The 19,546-nt window shown below is 48.0% G+C and overlaps 1 protein-coding gene across 1 annotated transcript in view; it reads right to left on the reverse strand.

Annotated features, from left to right (window-relative positions):
- ZC3H3 (zinc finger CCCH-type containing 3) overlaps window positions 1-19,546 on the reverse strand; it is a 179,321-nt gene that overhangs the window by 113,157 nt on the left and 46,618 nt on the right. The window lies entirely within an intron of this gene.

Here is a 19,546-nt window from a genome sequence, read left to right on the forward strand (position 1 = left end):
AGGGCTGGAACACCTCTGCTGTGAGGAAAGGCTGAGAGAGTTGGGGTTGTTCAACCTGGAGAAGAGAAGGCTCTGGGGAGACCTTATAGCAGCCTTTCAGTACTTAAAGGGGCTGATAAGAAACATGGAGAGACTTTTTAGCAGGGCCTGTACAGATAGGACAAGGGGTAATGGTTTTAAACTCAAAGAGGGTAGGTTTAGATTGGACATAAGAAGAAATTCTTTACTGTGAGGGTGGTGAGACACTGGACCAGGTTGCCCAGAGAAGTTGTGCATGCCCCATCCTTGGGTTCAAGGTCAGGTTGGATGGGGCTTTGAGCAACCTGATCTAGTGGGAAATGTCCCTGCCCATGGCAAGGTGGTTGGACCAGATGATCTTCAAAGGTTCCTTCGACCCAAACCATTCTATGATTCAATGATTACCAAAAGCTCACCAAGCCAAAGTTCATTAGCACCCGAGAAGTCTAGAGAGCCCTGGGGAAACTTGTTTCCAGAAAAGAAACATTTCAGCATGGAAATACCACTGGACATGGTTAAAGGAGAACTTATTAAAAGTTATATCCCAGCTTGCCTTAGACCCAACGAGGACTCAAAGCCTTGCCCATGTGCTCTCATCACACACAAGCTAAGAGTCTCAGACACCAACGCAGGTCCTCTTGCTTTGGAGACGGCAAATAAAAACAAACCTTACCAAGCTTTCACAAAAAGCTTATTTTCGTATTAGACCAATTTTATTCTGCCCATTCATCAGACTGCCTGCTTCTTCCTCCTCAAGTCATGGTTGCAACCATGTCCATCTTCCCAAGAAAGGCTGCAGTGCTGAAAGGTATTCATTATGAAGTTTAAACAAACTTGAGAACAATCTCATTTTCCCAGCTGCAGGGCACAGACCAAGGAGTAACACTTCCCAAAAATCAACTTCCATTAGGAGCTTTTCATCCAGGTTTTTTCTGGCAACAGACTGACTCGGAGCATGGCACAAGCATACACCAGGAATGGAGTAAAATCTTTGCACGACGGGAACTGGAATAACATTTGTTTGCAGGGCTTTTTCCAGATATCAAAGCAAGCCTAATTGCAGCCCGTGAAAACACAGCTCGCCTTTCACTGAGAAACTCCAGAGCTGGTTTGAAACCATCACAACTCTCAGAAACTTCCCAATTCTCTGCTTAGCATCAACCTCTCTTGCCCCTTCATATGGCCAGGACAAGCACCTTCCCCCTGTGCCTGGGGTTGGCAAGAGCTCACCGGTCTCATACACCTCCCCAGAGCAAAACCCTGCACTGATCCTGCCACCTCTGCTTGGGTGTGGACCCATGAATGAGAGGTGACGGACCTGGCAATGATGTCCACCACTGTGCAGAAGGGCGACTGCTTCTTCCACGTTTCTCCAATGTCTTCTCCGCTCATTTTGACTGCAAGATACACCTGCGTGCCTCGGTATGGGCACGGACCCACTGTCACCATCAGGTAGGGTTGTGTAGTGCTGCCCTGAAGGAACTCCAGTGTTGGAGAACAAGCTTCATTTTAATCACAGCACCTGGACCCTTCAGTAGCTTGTCCTCTCCTTCCTACTTGTTCAACCTTTCTTCTTTTTTTTTTTTTTTTTTAAATTGCTTACTTTCTCAAAATATGAGTTGAGATTACTGAATCCAAAAAATGGTTTGAAAAAAGATCACAGAATGGTTGAGGTTGGAAGGGACCTCTGGGCATCATCTGGTCCAACTCCCTGTTCCAGCAGGGCCACCTACAGCCAGCTGCCCAGGACCATGTCCAGATGGCTTTTGAATATCTCCACAGATGAAGACTCCACAACCTCCCTGGGCAACCTGTGTCAGCGCTCGATCACCCTCAGAGTGAAGAAGTGTTTCCTGATGTTCAGACAGAGCCTCCTCTGGTCCCTGTCACTGGGCACCACTGAGAATAGCCTGGCTCCATCCTCCTTGCACCCTCTCCTCAGGTATTTATAGACATTGATAAGATCTTCCCTGAGCCTTCTCTTCAGATGTGACATACTTCACCACATCAAAAACCCATCAGCAGCGTCACATGTGCAGCATCTCATACCACCCGCAGGACCTGGCAATGGTTAAAGCTCCTCCAGCTGCTGGCCAGGACCCTTCACACTAATCCAAGTGAACATCTAGATGCTCTGAAGCAGAACACAGATGACATTTACATTGGGATTACTTTAAAGGCTGTTAGACAGCAACAAAGCTTATAGCACAATGCAAAGGAAGAAACAGCATCTCTCACTCCCTATTTAGAAATAATCCAAAGGTTTAAGAAAGCCCCGCCATGCGTGGAGATGTCATGGGGGAACCAGGCGATCCCTTGGCTGTTGAGAAGAAAGGAGAGAAGGGGAGCGAGGAGGAGAGCATCTGGAGAAGCTGGGGATGGTGCGGCAAGAATACTGCCAGCCAGGAAACATTGTCAGAGAGCGTGACAGGAGAGAAGGAGAGGCAGCAGAATGAAAAGAAGCAGACGTGAAAGTCAGAGAGCTCCAAGAAACTCCCTGGAAAAATGCTGCTGCAAAAGACACTCAGGATCAGCCTCCCGAAAGGCTGAGGACCTGCACTCCCCTTTCAGCCCACTGCTGTGGCTGATGCTGGACAAGTTCAAGAGAAGGAAACCACACAGCATCACACAAGGTTGGTAATTCCTTCTTGAGATTAAGGAGCAGGATCGCAATATCTCCTTTGCACAAAAACTAGGGGAAGAGACATCACCATGCATCCATGTTAGCTGGGACTCCTGCCTCTGTAGCGTACACCTGTATGCACATTAGCACTGAGAAAATTAGCTCATCTGCCTCTCCAATCAATCTATCCACCCTTCTGATCAACTCACCCATCTGGTTAATCTATCCCAACTCCTCTGCCATCTCCTCCACCCATCTCCTCCATGACCCGTCTACCAACGTGGCGCAGTACAGGCGTCTCCCTACAGAGTGTCGTTGCCAATTTCTCTGCTGCCCGAGTGAGACAATTCTGGTAGTTCAGCATGTTGGGTTTTTTTACAAGGAATGGGGAAAAATGCAAACTTTTCTTGCTACATGCTGGGAATACTGTGCACTTGCGAGCAGCACAGCAAGTATCTACTCCTTCTCACCCCAGGCACGGGCTTGCAACCTCCCATCCCCATTTCCATTCACAGCTGAGATGCTGCATATAAAGGAGGTTTATTGGACCTGGTTTCTTTGTTTGGGTTTTGTTGTGGGGGGTTTTTTTGCCAGCACCAGACTAAAGATGCTCAGGGCCAAGATCTCCATTTAGGAAAGGTAGTTGCTAACAAGTCACTGGAGCTGCTGAGCACAAGTTGCCACACAGCACTTCACTGTGAGAGCTGGCAAGCACAGCAGCATGGACTGAGTCCTCAGTGCTGCTTTTGGAAGTCACCACGAGCCCTACGCCAGCCGAACCAGCACACCACAAAAACCCAACAAGCGAGAGACTTTCTGCTTGTGACTCTGTGAGTACCATTCCCCTGGACCACACCACTAGGGATTTTTTTTTTTTTTTTATCATACTAAATTAGGCATTTAAATCTTGCACATAGTGCTGAAGATTCATGATGTATGTCTCCCGGTCCTGGAAAGGCTAACGCTGATTTAATACACGTAGATCTTTACTGATGATTGGTAGCCCATTACACACCAATCGTCAGCACGTTATACATCACAGGCTGTGCTCCCCTCCCTCCAGCTAGCAGGAAACCATCCGGTTGCTCGCAGGGTTCTGCATCCCCTATAGTCATGGTAGTAAGAATTAATTTTTCCAGTTGAACTCCAGTGGGGAAGGACTGGGACACAGCCACGTGCTGTGGCATCTCCATTCCTCCATCCGTAAAGATAAGGGCAGCTCCACAAGGACCACCACCACACTGAAGCCTGTGTTAAAAGTGCAGCGGGATGGAAAGCACTTCACAGCATCCAGCCATGCTTCTAGACCCACCAAGTGCTTCTTCCACAGCTCTTGCCTCCTCAGCATGCTCAGTGATTTTCAAATGAATTTCGGCTGCAGCCAAATTTGCAGACGCTGCACAAGCTGTAGCAAATAGGTGATGGCTACAGCATTGTCAGACACACCAGCAAGTGATAAGAACATATATTGCCGAGATGGCTGCCTGTGTGGTCCCAAGTGGCTGCCACGAGCCAGCCCGATTACCCATGCAAGATTCAACTATATTACATTTTGAATAGGTGTGGGTCAGCACACTTCAGAGCAACACTAGCACCTGCAGGCAGGTGATTTGGGAAGCCATGGAGAATAACTGGCAGAATAGAGCATCTTTGACTCAGCTCCACAATTTTAATATCAATATTTAAACTGCAACAGAAATTCTGGCAAATGTCTAGGTTTATCCTCTCCAGTCACAAAATACAGAGAGGCAGAGATGGATACACTCCAACAAGGTCTTGCTGGGGACAGGAAGACACATCACCCGTCACACACCTCCCAGTAACCCAAGAAGATGCGTGGTCCCGAAATCATGCTCCCACTCTCAGCAGCTGGTGGGTGGGCAACACATCCCCACCCTGGGGTCCACCCACTGGTACCCAACTCCACCGCATCTCCATCCCCGCTCCCAAGAAGCCCCAGGGTGGCCCCATCCAAATGTCGCAGAAGCAGATGAGCCTGCTAAGGATGGGGAGACACCATGTTATCCACCTCTCCGCTGGGACTAGTGAGGGGTGGTCATGCTTAATACACTAAACACACTTTTCCCGGCTACAGCCCATGTTAAAGAGCCTGAATGGGTCTCTGGAGCATTGGACCTTGTTCAAACACAACCCTTATTATTATAACAAAAGAGGGTGGTGGATTTTTTTTCCCCCTTCCTTCAGTGAATGATTATTAATGTGTTTCCAGGAGCTGGGTCCATTTCTCTAAATGAGAGCGGGATGGCAGGAAGAAGGCTGATAAATGCCCTCCTCCCCCCGGCCTCACGGCGGGAGCTGCCAGGGGTTCTCGTTCTAACAAGCTGCAGATGGAAGACGACTGGAATAACAAAGTATGAATTTTTATGAGTCTAATAAATCACTCCACTTTTCCTGCTCTTGATCGTTTTCAGCACTTCAGACACTAGAAAAACCCCGGCTATAATCAAATGGGTTCACGAATCTTGTGTTAACGCCTCGCCGTGGCACGGAGAGAGGTGGCTCTGCCTCAGGAAACAACGGGGAGCACTTGTCGGGCTGGAAATCCATTTGCATTCGTGCTTTAGGATTGACTTAATTTTTTTTTTCAATAATTTAACAAGGAGAAATTTGAATCCGTTGGTATTCCCCCACCCTCAAAGCCACTTATCAAACTGAAGGCCACCCAGCTTTTACCTTTCCTAACTATCCATTTAAAAAGACCCTGACCTGACTCCAGCATCAGCAGAGAAACTTGCATAAACTCTGTGAGAACGAAGGAAAACTTTGCAGGCAGCAGGTCTATTAAGACCCTTTTAATTCTCCTTTCTAAACTTCTGTATAAAGCAGGCAATGGACAGGCTCCAAATCCATACAAAAAAGAAACAAAAGGTTTCAACTTCAAGTTGCAACCCCTGAGTATGCGCACACGTGTTTGCCAAGGGAAGCATCTGCTAAAAGGCATGATGAGCACTGTGTCAATGGAAAGAAAGAATCAATACTTTGCTCTCCTTATCAAAAAACTACTCTTGAAACCTCCAGGATAGTGACCGGCAGAGCAGAACAGAGCCAAAGTCAGAGGCACCATGATGTGGTTAAGCAAAGAAGAACATGACCATCACTCCCCACCGGTCTGCAATCCCTCAAGACCAAGCACAGGAATGCAACAAGCAGCTCCAGGAACTTTGAAGCCTGCAGAAAAACACCCTTGTAATGGATGCAGCTCTCCTCGTCCCCCAGCGAAGCAGCAGCATCCCAAGCCTTCACACTTTACCTCCCCAAAGGGAAGAGGGCAAGTTAGCTGGGAAACCTGTTGTTTCCGTCATCCTCATCCTGCCCCAGTCTTTAATCCATTCAATATGTTTTTCCCTGCTTTTCATTTGCTTTTCCAGCACAGCACTGAATCAGGGAAGGAATTCATCTTTGACAAACATTTACCGATTATCAAATCACAACTGCAGCTGCAGACAGGGGCAATAAGTCACTTTAAGCAGCCGTCCGTACTGCAGGCTGAGGAGTTTGGGCAGCTCCTCGATGACAAATAACTCCTGTCAAAGCCGCATGTTCCCTGGCGCTCCGAACCCGTGTTCTCTGTTGTTCCACGCTACCTGGTGTTTAATGACAACACTGTCAGACTAAGACGAAGCCTCTGCACTGTGGACTGTCAAAGCCCTATTAGAGGAAAGATTGAGACCCTACTCTTCTTAAACTCACTCAAGCAACACAACCCGCTAGTTTTTATAATTATGGTACGAGAGCCATCGATCGCACGCTGACACCTAACCTATCCGTATGAAATGGGAGTAGTTTGCTGGGTGACAGTTGCTATAGATTATTGTGGGTGGGTTGGTTTTTTTTTTTTCCCCCTTTTTATCCATCGCTCTACAAAGCCTAGAATGGATGGGAAGGAAGAAGAGGAAAGCATGCGCCTTCATTTAGGTGCCTTTTCTATCCCAGCTCTTTATCTTCAAAGTGACTTTTAGAAATTTGCCGCTTGCAGGACACTTCCCCAGTTGGGAAAACCAACCTGCCTCCTCCGACTCGCACATCTCCTAGCACACAAGCCATACTCCAATCATCCCAACAAGCATCTAAGACCAGGGACGATGCTTCAGGAGCACATCCTCGCATGGAAATGCTCACGTAGACAGATCAGGGGCTTGTGTCGGAAAGAAATCACCGAACGCTGATCCTGGAGGCAGGTAGCAGCCCAAGGCACCCTCAACATGCAGGACTGCCAGCTCGGCATGGGTTTATCCATATGAACTCCTTCCCTTCCTCCCCAGGGTCAAAGCACTGCATTTAGGGAAAGAAGGAGAAAACCCAGCATCTCCAGCTGCAGTGTTGTAATGGAGGAAGAATTCATGCCCACCTGATGCTATGGAGATTGCATTGCTTTTCAGCATCCTCCCTCAAAAAACCCATAGAGATAAAACTTAAGCGCTGCTAGCATCTCTGTCCATGCAGATGTCTGCTGCCGCAGGCAGCCAACAAACCACACTGGGGCCTGTTTCCATCTAACACAGCATTCGTCAGTTAATTTCATTTTGCTCCCAGAGAAAGACTGGATGAAATTTTGCGTTGGCACCAAAGAAAAGTCTTCTCCCAGAATATAAATGCACAGTCTGGAGTGAATTCGGCACTCTGGGGATGTTGTACTGAATTCCCAATGGTATAAAGGAAGGGAACCATCGTCTGAGGGTGACAGGAAGCTACTTTTGATCCATAAAAAGAGGCATTAAGGGAAGGAGATAAGAGCCAAGGAGACACTCAGCTGTATGAAGGGAAACTTGGGTTGAAGAGGAGCTATCTCCCAAGGAACAAAGCTGAGTTTGTTGTGGCCGCCCACCTCTCTCTGCACCTCCACTTGCATGTCCACCAAGGAGACCATGATAACATAGCCTCTCCAATTTTTGCAACCTCTCTCCAACACAGTTTTCATTTCATTGGAGAAAAATCCTTTTATCTGAGCTGCTTCCAACAAATAAAGTTGGGGATAGATGCTGCTCCCAAATCCAGCTTACATGGCAAGCAATGATTTTGCTTCTCAGAAGCTCCACTCTCAAAACCAAGGTTGTGGCCACTTTACCATCAGTTATTTTGGAAGTAGTACACGTGTGGCTTGCCACCAGAGACTCAGGCCTGCCACCGCATGCACACAGGCAGCAGTAAATGCATGTGCTAACTCATATGCTAGAACTTCAAGAGAGTTTGGAGGGGTGAGGGAAGGAGGAAGAACATTGCTGTTGCTTTAAAGAAATGTCCTCATTTGCTTAAAGCAGCTACAGGATTCGTTAAGTTACTATAAATAAGTATTTTCACAGCCTAAGCTATGCACAAGCATCAGTGCATGTGGTTTATTTGCTTGTATTGCCCATTTGGGTGATACAGCTGGGTGAGTTTGGCATGCATCCACTTCTTCCACCTCCCCAAAGACCACGGCTTCATCTGTGCTAGAGAAAGGACCCTCCAGCACTCCACTGACAGACAGCTCTGAATCTTACTGTGGGGCTAGATGGCACTGAGAGGCACCCAAACCCTACCCTTCCACCCCATCCCATGGTCAGAGCTGCAGGAACTGACACCACTAGGTCTTAAGTGGGACCCAACAAGTCAAAACCACTGTTCCTGCACCGCAGGTGAAATCTTCTCATGGGTCTGATCCAAATAAATGGCCCTCTTTGGGGTGGGGATAGTGAGAGGGAGCCTAAACCATGGAAACACGATGACCAGACCTTCACTTGGTTGAAGTCCACATGATGCCTATGGTCATCTAAATTTATGGTGTTAAAAATGTAAGAGAGGATTACAAGAAGGAAATTTCCATTGGCTACCTGGATGGCTCAAGCAAGCCATTCCTCGTTAGGAAATCTGAAATAAGCACCACACTACATGAGATTGTGCGTTGATTTTGATCAAGGTCCTTCCAGCCATGATTTCTTAGCATAATGGCACAAAGACGACCCCACACCATCTTTTTAGGAAAGAGGAAAGCTTTGGCATTGGTGGCTTTTTAGCTCCTGAAGGCAACGATAAAGTTAGAGACATCACAGTTAGGAAAGGTCAGACCGCCAAATCACCTGGTCCCAATTAACTTTGCTATATCCAAGGCTGCTAACAAAGAAGGGAGCAAAACGGAGAAGAAACGTTTCCATCTGCAGTTGAAAACAAATGCTGTTTTACCCCACATGTCAATAATCCTATCTCTACCTCCAGTCAAGAGCTTTATGTTCAGGTGCCCATCACTGCAGCCCAAAGCAGTCATCCTGGCCTCTCCAATAGCACACATTGAAGGAAACAGCATCTTCTTCTGCTACTACAAACCTCCAGTAGTGCCTAGATTCTGCCTCCAATAAACACCTAATTTTCTAAATCCTGAGTGACAGGCAAGCAAAGCGCTCCCCTTGTACCGTCCTCAGGATCACCCAGGGATGTCAGTGTGGGAGAGGGAAAGAAGAACAAGAAATCTCACTTCTCCTGCCTCCAAGTTTGACAAGCCATCCTAGACAGGGGTGGTAATATTTGATAAATTTTCATTTCCCTTCTGAGGCTGTCAGAAAATCTTTTTATTGACAGCACTACAGGGGTTTTCTGTAGTCTCAGGGGAAAGGGCATGTGGTCTTGCTTGTTATTAAACCAAATACTTATTTCGGACGGAGAAACAGCTACTATCCACCTCTGCCTACAAATAAATCCTCCGAGTACGAGTCCTGCATAACTCCATACATCATACAAGCCACATGGAAGCCCAGTTCACCATACGGTGCCCTTGGAAACTCCCCAGCACAAATCCAGAGCTGAAACCACCGCTAGCTCTGGGTCTCCTTTCACCACCCAAGCAACCGTGTTTCCCCCTCTCTCTTAGGGGGATAATTTTACAGTGAATAGTACTCAAATGCCAAGAGACGTTTCTGTGGCTTAATTGTGACCACATCATTTCTAATAATACCCACCAGAGTCACAGCTCGGTGGTGGTTCCCAAACTACCATGTGAGGCCATTGGATTGAGCTCCCAGCCATGCAAGGAGTCGCACTAACCCTCATCCTAGAGCACAAATGCTAGCCCGCAATGGACAAGGGCCTGTATCCTGACCCAGGACAGGAGCTACCATCAGATCTTGATGATGGAGGGAAGATGAACCTGGGATGAAGGCCAACCAGCTCTTTCCTCCTGCTTCTCCACTAAAGGAAGAGGTACAAGGAGGGCAGGAGTATGGGCAGCCATGGACAACAGAAGCAAGACAGGCAGAAGGAACAAAACCGTGACTATTTATAAAGAATAGACACAACTTCTGCTTCTCAGAGGGATGTTACTTCTTTGCACCCTGCACCAGCCAAAAAGCCAATGTTCCACATTACACAGAGCAAAACCTCTGCTCAAGTCCAAAGAGATGGCTGAAGGCAAGTCCTGCTAAAACCAACAGCCATCCTCCCGTGATTTCTATAGGTCTGAGTCAGGCCCCATCCCGGTACCAAACCCCTTTGCCTTCCGCAGAGGCAGTGCAACACGCACTTAAGTGCACGATAGCCCCATTGATTGTCAAGTCCCAAAGTACCCAGCTCCACCATGCCTTGCAGAGGAACAGCATTGACAATTTCAAGAGAAAGAACTATCAAAAAGGAAAAATAAAAAAGGATTTCCAAAGGGAAATGATGGTATCCTCTGTTCTCACTGCACTATCAGTGTTTCCCTGCAGAGGGGAAGCAGGTCAAGAAATATTGACCCATTTTATAGGGAGGGGGCAAATAGTTCCCCTTTGTGTTGGTTAAATCAGTAAACAAAAATAATTTAAGTTAGAGGAGTCTTCCCTTAAAGCCTTTCTTTCCTTGCTATTTCGTTACTTCACTTGGGAGAAAGGTCACACGGCGAGAAGCCCAAGGTGTCAACTTCCCAGTATGATGAACATTCGATCCAGGAAAAGAAATTAAAGTAGGGCCAGAAATACCACCGATAATGGCGCCAACGAGAAAAAACTGCAAGAATCTTCCATAAAACTGCCAGGTCTCCATTTCATCATTAAATACTGTTTTCAAACCTCTCACTGACAATTATTTACAAAAGGAGGGTAATTCCTAAGCCAGGGAGGACCTTGCACCACCCACCCTCCATACCAAAAGTAGCAGAACCAGCCTTTCTACAGCCTTTTGGGAGAAAACTGCCTCCACAGTGCAGTTTGAAGCAGCAGTGTCTCTTTGGTCTCCAGACCCCCAGGAGCAGCTGGGCTCTGCTCAGTGGTGAGGACAGCAGCCTGGGACATAGTGAGATGCTCTGGCTGCATCTCACCAGCATTAGGACATTGCCATGACCAATCTGCACCAGAGGTATGAGCGTAATTGTTTGTGTTTGCAATCTGCTGCCTGCCTTGTGTAAGACAATCCAGTTCAGCTTAATTGTTTTTAGCGAGTCATTTTTTTCTAAGCACTTGGAGCAAAGCAGGTTTGGGAACGACAGCCCGGAAGGAGAAACTGGTGAGGAATCACTCCAATCAGTAGCACCTAAAGCAGCAGATACAAGAAAGCCCTCTGCTCCCCAGCATGGGCTCAGCTAAGCCCTGCTGGATTTTTTTTTTTCCATTTCGACTGTCAGCTGTGTTTTTTCAAATTGTGAAGTCCAGTAGGAGACTAAAGAGAGAGCCTGGAACAATTTACATTCAGTGACAACCCATCAGTGAGTACAGCCATGGTTTCCTAAAGAGCTTGTGAGAGGCAGGTGAGCAAACCCCCCAGAGACGTGCTTTTGAAAATCCCACCCTCCAACTTTTAACACCAACTTCATCCAAAAAGCCAGAAGAGAAACTTGGCTGCAAAGGCAAATACTAACAAACTACAACCTGACACCATGGCAGGAGTGACGCTCTCCACATTCCCAGACCAGCCTCCTACGATTACCGAGCTGTTCCAGCAACAACAACTGTCCCAGTTCTCAGCACAGTTATTTCAGGTCTCCCCTTCTCCAGACCTTTCGATGAAAACTGGCTCCTTTCTCCTTCGTATGTATCAGTCCAACAGTATGACTTGCATCCTTGGCCTCTTGACATTCACCAATCTCATGACAGGTGGTTTCAGCTCTTTGGGCCAGAAGGTCCCCTCGCAGCCTGCTCGAGTGATGTAGAGGGATGTTGTGGAAGATGTGCTGCTGTGGTGCCAACGGGTGCTCCCCAGGATGTCCCCGTACAGCACGTGCACACCACGATGGCCAAGATGACCACAACAGCCCATTCATGTCTTCTCTCCACCTTGGCCAAGACACTTACGGCACCTCTTCAAATCCCACTCGGGGCCTTTTGGCACTGTCATGGTATTATAAGCAAGACGCAGCTCCGTCACACTTGCTGATAGCCCAGGAGAACAGGTACATGCACAAGATTTAAACAGCAGCTGTTAAGACTTTACTGTAATATCAATTACACCCCCTACATTGTCCATTTCCAGAGAGATTTAATGAGACCATCACACAAACACATGCATGTTTTCAGCACAAGATCTCCCAAAAAGCCTTAAATTTTTTTCTTATTCCACCTCTCTCAAGGAAGTTTCCAACCCCTTACCTTATCTCCCACCTACCAAAGGATGAAGAGACAGTACTGTAAGGAGGAGGGCAGTCCTCTTGATAACATCAGTGTTAGCTTTACTTTGGGGTAAATATGGGAAAAGCCAAACCACTTGCCTGCCATTCTTTTCCTTAGCATCCTCCTCCTGCAAAGAGCCAAGAGCCACTAGAAAAAGTTGACCTGCAATTTCTTACCTGTTGGCCACACAGCTCCGAGGGTCCTGAACAAGCCCTCCTTTATTTTCTCTTCATCTAATTCCCCTACGGACCACCTTGCTCCTGTGGCTGATTCAACTCAGACAATATTCCGATTCTCACCCCATTTAAGCAAGTTTTCACACCCTCGCTACAGCGTCTCCCAAAAACAAGGCAGCCTTTCCCTTGCTAAGCACAGACATATCTTCTTCTTCTTCTTCTTCTTCTTAAGGAGACGTAACTTCTTGGCACTCCTCGTGGGGTTGCCAAGCTGTCATGCTAGCATCCCATTCTGGTACAAAGTGTAGATGCTTATAATTGAAAAGAAAACAATACAAGTTGTGGTTTTGTTTTCAAAACTGACCTTCACATAGCTCATAAATATCCAACTACACCAGCAGTCCCATTTCTGCTTAAAAAAACAGAAGGCAACCTGAAGGCAATGCATCGCATGGGGCATCTTGTGCAGATGTTGGCAAAGAGCCCAACCAAAACCCATGGGACTCCTCAGTGCCCTACAACAGGCACAGATTTTAGTATCCTGCAAAAGCGCAGCCTCATCAGCTCTCCTGTGCATAAAACTTGAGTATTCCTCCTTACCTACCTCACAGGTGGTAACAGCTTAATTAATGTTTGCACAGTCTCATAAAGACAATTAGTGCTGAGTATTATTAGTTAATAAAATACTCCATTGCTTGGGTTACTTCTTATTTGCATAACCCTCTCCATGCTTTTTTTGTCTGCCTTGCCTTCTATCACCTCTTTTAGACTTACCACCAGCCCTGTTGGATCAATACCCAAATTCATGCTCCCAAATTCCTGGCCTGTAGCATCACTCTGTTCTGCGAAGGGCTTTAAATTTAAGTTCACTTGAAGGCACTTCTCTTGGCAAGCTCCAGGAGAAGAGTCTCCTAGGGGTGTCAGGGCTGTTGCACCCTCTCTGACAACGCCAAGATGCAAGGCAAGGCCACCCCACCAAAATAGAACTCTCAGCACAGCTCCAGCATATGGCAATGACAAATCACCCCAATGAGTGATGTCCTAGACCAGGAAACAGCTGAATTTTAACAAGGACCACCAAGCAAAGTCACTTTGGATTTTCTGCGCCGCTCCACGATTCAATGGCTTCTTGTTCAAAGGTCAGAAATCCCCTCGCTGAAACACCCCCAGAGTAGTCTCTCTATAAAAAGAACGAGAAGCTCACAGCAAATCTCACGTGCAAACCATAAAACCATAATCCCCAGTGCTACAGGGATTCTGTGCATGCCACCAGGCAGCTCACCAAAGGCATGTGAATAGCTGGATTCCAAGCCTGACTCTCAACTTCACTAACGCCTCCAAAAGTTTTCATGTTAGCTCCCAGAAGAACCATGCGCTGGCTATTGCTTGGGCACGGGGCCAGAGTATATGGCTTTACAATCTAATCCAGTACGATAAACCCTGTGCTGCTTTGTGAGGGTTTAAGATCACAGAATGAAAGATTTCAGGTGAGGCTCAGGAGTCCCACACAACTCGGTACAAGTTTTTACAATGCATCCTTATAATTTCTTTTACAATAACCCAATGTGACCCACGGTGTTGGAGAATTAAATGCGATACTTTTACATCCCACTTTACATCCCCAGAAAACACAATCTTATGCAAGCCAAGATACATAAGTAGATAAAATAACCAGAAAATTCAAACAGAGGAATAAAGAAAATCTTGCACAACACAATTTTAGCATGATGGGGTAGAGAGTTCCCAGCAAACGTATGAAATAAGGTTGAATCCTGCCCTTGCAGGCTGGCTAAATTCATCGGGAGTTGCATGCCAGGACAGGAGATGGGGGAATGATGGCCGCACATTACTGGGGCCAGTTCAGGCTAGGCAAAGCTCCAGGTGCTGCCAACGCCGCCAAGATGAACAACGTGCGAAAGGGACCTCTGCAGACCTACAAAGCAGCTGAGCAACAACAACAAGGAGCCAGGGTTGAGCTGGGAGGCAGAGCACCCTCGAAAGCACGCCCAGGGGATCTGCAGGGCACTCGCATTACTCCAGCTCTAAAATAAAGTGACTGAAATTAGAAACTACACTGATTATCCAGGCAGCTTTAATACTCCCAGTCCTCAAGTACCAGCACAGAGTGCTCTTCAGACACAGATCTCAGGAGCTTTTGCACACAATGTGTCTTTGCCTTTCAAGACAGATAAAACCACCCGCTGGTAGGTGAACCACGAGGTCAGAGGACTGCAAGGAGCAACAGGCAGGTCTGCACAGGAGCATGGTCCCGGTCCCTCCTGGGATGACAGCCAAGCCCTGCCGAGATGCAACTGCACACGATGAAATACCTCTTCAGATGTGACATGCAACGGAGGCTTCGAGCGGCAACTGCAGCCAGCGGCGCAGAGGAGGCATCACACCACAGGCACGAGGCACTGACGCCGCAGGGGCAAAACCAGCTCAGATGGATTTGTTTACCCTCCGCTTTGAGCATGCAGCTATTTTGGCACTGTCCTAACACGAATAGGCAGATAACCAAGTGCAACAGCAAATGCAAGGTCCTGCCCGTGGGCTGTTTACAGACACCAGTGTAGCAGAGCAAAGCAGCAACACCCCGACCTGCCCCACAGCACTTGCGGGGCTGCCGGCTCCGCTGCCCACACGAGGCAAATGGAAAAGGCAGCAGGCTTTTAGGGGGAGGCAGGGGGGGAAACCTTATTAGCCTTTTTCATTAGATACCCAGGCTTCATGATCTGTCACAGTGCCTAAGCCGGGCTGTCACCACTCACAGCCTGTTGTTTGGACAAAAGCAAACCGTTTCCAAGCAAACAGTTCGGGAAACTCTGTCCCACTCTCCCCGCAGCCCCCCCTCTCCCCCAGCTCTTCGGGGCGCAGCGCTTGCATACACAGCGGCACGAAATGCCTTGCCTAATGTTTCACACTCTGAGAGCTCCTCCAGCATGCGCTCACTGTGTAATCCCCACAAAGTGCTTCCAAAAACAGCTGCAGCTCTCCTTAATTAGTCTCTGCGGGCAACGGGCATTAATGATTTCAATCTGATGCGTAACTATTTTTGTGTAAGCCCCGCACTTACCCCCCTCAAAGCCTCTCTGCACACCCTTCATGGATGGCTCCGTTGAACAGCGTAACCTTTTGGCCAAGCCCCTGCTTGAAAAGTCAAGTTAAGAGCAGCTAACCGAGCTCCGAGGTGGTCTCACCTCCGCGAGGGAAGGACTGACCAGCTCTAAGATCAGCTGGAGAAGTCAAACCACTTGCGGGTCCTGGTGAACCCCAAGGAATGGTCAACATGGGGAACCAACTTTCGGCAGCATTACATTACCCTCAGCTTCAGGGTATGTCGTGCTTGGATCCGGGGTCAAACCCTCCAACTATAAACACGCATGCCGTCTCCTCCAGCAAGAGCTCGCCGCATTTGCTTGAAGGCTCCTTTAACACGAGCTGCCTTCCAAGAAACACAACGTCTTTACCCAGGCAAATGGGGCTCAAGGGTCTGAACAGAAGGTAGCGGAGAAGATGTTATCCCATCAAGCCATTGTCTTGACTCAGCAGTTTGATGGAAGCCTTCAGCAAAAATAACTTCTTTAGCAAGAGCAGGTTCTGTAATAAAACCTAGCCAGTGTGTCTACCTAGTCCCCTTATCAGGGGCCAGGTTTTAACAGTAATTATAACAATTAACAGGGAAAAAAAAGCTGAGAATTACAACTCGGTGGCTGCAAAAGGAGCTCAAAGAGCTGCTGTTGCGCTCGGGAACCAGATGCACAGCAGCCTAGCTCACTGCAAAGATTGGCTTGAGAAAAAATAGCCAAGCGCGTGGTAACTTTACCACCAGCGTTACTGCATTCAAGGCAGAAAGCCACACAATCTCAAATGAAAACCTTCCTTGGGCACTCACGCCTGATGGTAGATAGACATATGGGTCAAGCTGATTTGTCTGCCAGCCAAAACACCCCAGCATGGGCTTTTCCCACTGTCTCTCTATCAGAGGGAAAAGGCTGCCAGACAGTTTTAACCTTCGATCAAAGCAGAATTGCTCAGTTAGGCCAGACCCAGGGGCAGCCCAGAAACTGCAGATTGCACCTTCAATGGGAGGCAAGACCGACAGCGTTGTACCTCTAGCATTGGGATAACATGTTCCAGCTGACTGTTTTTCTCCAGGATCTAAATATGTGCTGTCCCCGGTGTCTGCCCAACTCCCCGTTCAGTCAGCACCAGTCCAACAAACTAGTCTTCCAGAGGGGCCTAAACATACTTGAGAATAATAGAAGACAATCAATTAAGCACAATCTTCCTACAAGCTCAGCAAAACCTTGCGAAGATGCTTCTCGGGGATTATTTTCTCCTCTTGATGTACCTGTGCAAGTCCCAGATGCGGCAGAGAGGTCCCCAGACGTTGGCTGACTCTTTGGGGAAGCAACGTGCTTCCTTCAGGGTGGTGGCTCCCAGGAACAGACAGCACCAGTGCCATGTCTTCAAGCAATTAGAGGCTGGGGAGAGCGAGCAGAGCAGCACAAGGCAGATTCCTCTTCTTATCCTCTGTCTCTTTAGGTTTTTTCCCTTCCTGCTAGGTGCAGGTATCAGAAGGGAGGGTGCCTGGGTGCCCACAGGATCACCAGCCGCTTCAGCAAGAAGCCCCAAGGCATGCGGGGAAGAGGTACCTGGGGAGCAGCACCTTCCACACAGAGCTTCATTTGCACCCGGGGATCTGCCAGCCCCTCCAGCAGCTCCTCCAGATTCGAGGCGAGGATGACACGAAACAGTACACGGTGCCTGCAGGCTCCTGACAAGTTGCCAAAGCTACTCTCAGGTGGACAAAACCATCCATGCCCTGTTCAGAGCTCGAAAACTTCTTCGTTAACTTGCGACACCACTTCCCAGCATCGCTCTGCACCCCCCCACAGATAACACCATCCGTTATCTCAACCAGGCGAGCTTGCTGCCTTCCTTTGGTATTGTAATGTCACGTAGCGAAAGCTCTTGGTTGACAGAGTAATAAACCCCAAACCTCCCCCTTGATTAATGCAAGTGGTTTCAGATGTAAAACAATACAACCCAGCTCAAAGCTATTTACGCCTTTGATTTTTCATATTCATAAAACCTGGAACAATATGGCAGCCCAGGAGGATGCCTATCAATAAAGCTGGAGTGGAATATCAATATTTAGCTACATGGAAATTTATAACAACCTGGGAAGCAATTATTAATACAGGGTTCAGTAATTTGCACCACATTTGATGCAAAGCAACAGCAACACTTAGCACTGACAAAATACACCTCCGGCGTATTTATTTCTATAAAGAGGAGCAGGGTGCAAGGCAATACAAAGTAAGTAGCAAAAAATAGCAAAGCTCGGCCTTCCCTTTGCCAAGTTTATAGGGAAAATATGCAAAATGAGGTTCCTACAGAGCACTCTGCAAGCAAGCCCTCACTGGCCAGCTTTCCTAATGCAATCCTCTGCACAGGCTTACCCCTTTTATCCTGCTCCCGTCGAAGTGAAACCCACATGAAGTTATCATCACGGCTTTTGAGAGCAGCCACGAGCAGGTTGACAGCTGCTATTACTGTCATCGTGGGCAAGCGATAAGCTTTTGCCCGGCTGCAAAATGGCTCTCGCTTCCCTCCCATTGATGCTGTGTGGGTACAGACTGTTTGCAGCGCTCCCCCGAGTCAACGAGCAATTGTCCCAGAGCAAAACCCTTCACTCTGGACGAGGCAGTAGAAAAAGGTTTTCTCAAACTCAGCAGCTGCTTTTGCAACGGCATTTTCAAGACAATACGTTCTCTGAAATCACCCTAAAACACACACAATTTCTTGATAGCATCTAATTATTATGGGGGGGGTTGCAATCACACAATATTTAAAGCAGCAAAGCCCAAACAGTTTAGCATTAATGGTACAGCAGCAAAGACATAAAAGGTGAGGCAGGTCTGACTTCTCGCTCTCAGAGCATTTACACAGCAATTTGCAGAGCCAGCTGAGAAAGAAGAAAGGAGAATGAGCATGAATTTGCAGTGATAATGTCTGTGGAGAACCTCTCGAGGCAAAGAAACCCCTGGCTTTGAGTGCAGGGGTATCTTTGCCTGGAGATCGATAAATGAAAATTACCCAAGATGCGGGCTGAGATCTCCTTTTAAACACCAGGACCAAACATCCACCAAGGTACGTGACTACGGTGGCATTTCAGAAATGCCTCAGCAGACCCGGCGGAGCCCCAGTGCCAGGCACTGGAGGATCTCATGGACTTTGCAGCTTGAGGAGGTCTGAAGCAACCAGAAGAGCTCGGAGAGCAACACCACGGGACAGTTGTGCTGCAGGAACCCACCCAGGAAAGGAGCACCCAGCGAAAGAGCCACGGGGAGGTGTCAACCCACCCATCTGCCACGTTGAAGGAGCTTTTCAGCCACCTGATACTTGCGCCCATCTCAGACATGGACTTGTTCCTCAGGGCTCCAGCCCCCTGCAGAAAGGTGGTTTTCCTTAAAGGAAGGAGAAATTCCTCTATCCATGCAGCATAGGGCATCCTGGGGGCAATTACGGAGGGTGATTAGGAAGAAGGGCTTGCTGCTCCCTCACTTCTGGGAACAGAAGTCTATCCAGAGCAAGGGATGGAAAGGAGGGCACCTATTTGGGAAGAGGGTCTACAAAGGGGAGAGCATTGCTTCCATCGCAGGCAGGACAAATCCGAGCTGCAAGGGCTGGAAGAAACCGCCTGGCTGCAAGGAGGGCTCAGCCTCGAAGTACCACACAGCTTTGCAACACATGCAGCTGCTTTTCCACCCCGACACGCTCCTTTGCCTTCAAAACCAGACCATCTGAGCAGCTTACAGCATGTTACTGGCTTTATCCTCAGCAGCATTAAGGTGAAAGCCTCATCAATCAGATGGGGAAACTGAGGGAGCGAGTGGCCAGGACAACTTGCTGCAAGCCATGGTGGAAAACTAGCAGAGGACATCACTGATGCCCTCATCCCCAGGACTCCCTTGACTTCAATTTAACATCTGTTCCGCTGACCATGCATTGGTCTGAAACAGCGGAGAGAGGATTAAAGCAGGATGTAAACAAAAGAGCTGCAGTTTTCACTCCCCAGCGGGGCTGCCGGCACTGGAAACGGCAGCACTGGGTTTTCAATCTCGCAGTGACTCTCTGAAGTAATTCTGTCCATC

This window comes from Haliaeetus albicilla, chromosome 3 (assembly GCF_947461875.1).
Source record: "Haliaeetus albicilla chromosome 3, bHalAlb1.1, whole genome shotgun sequence".
Taxonomy (NCBI): domain Eukaryota; kingdom Metazoa; phylum Chordata; class Aves; order Accipitriformes; family Accipitridae; genus Haliaeetus; species Haliaeetus albicilla.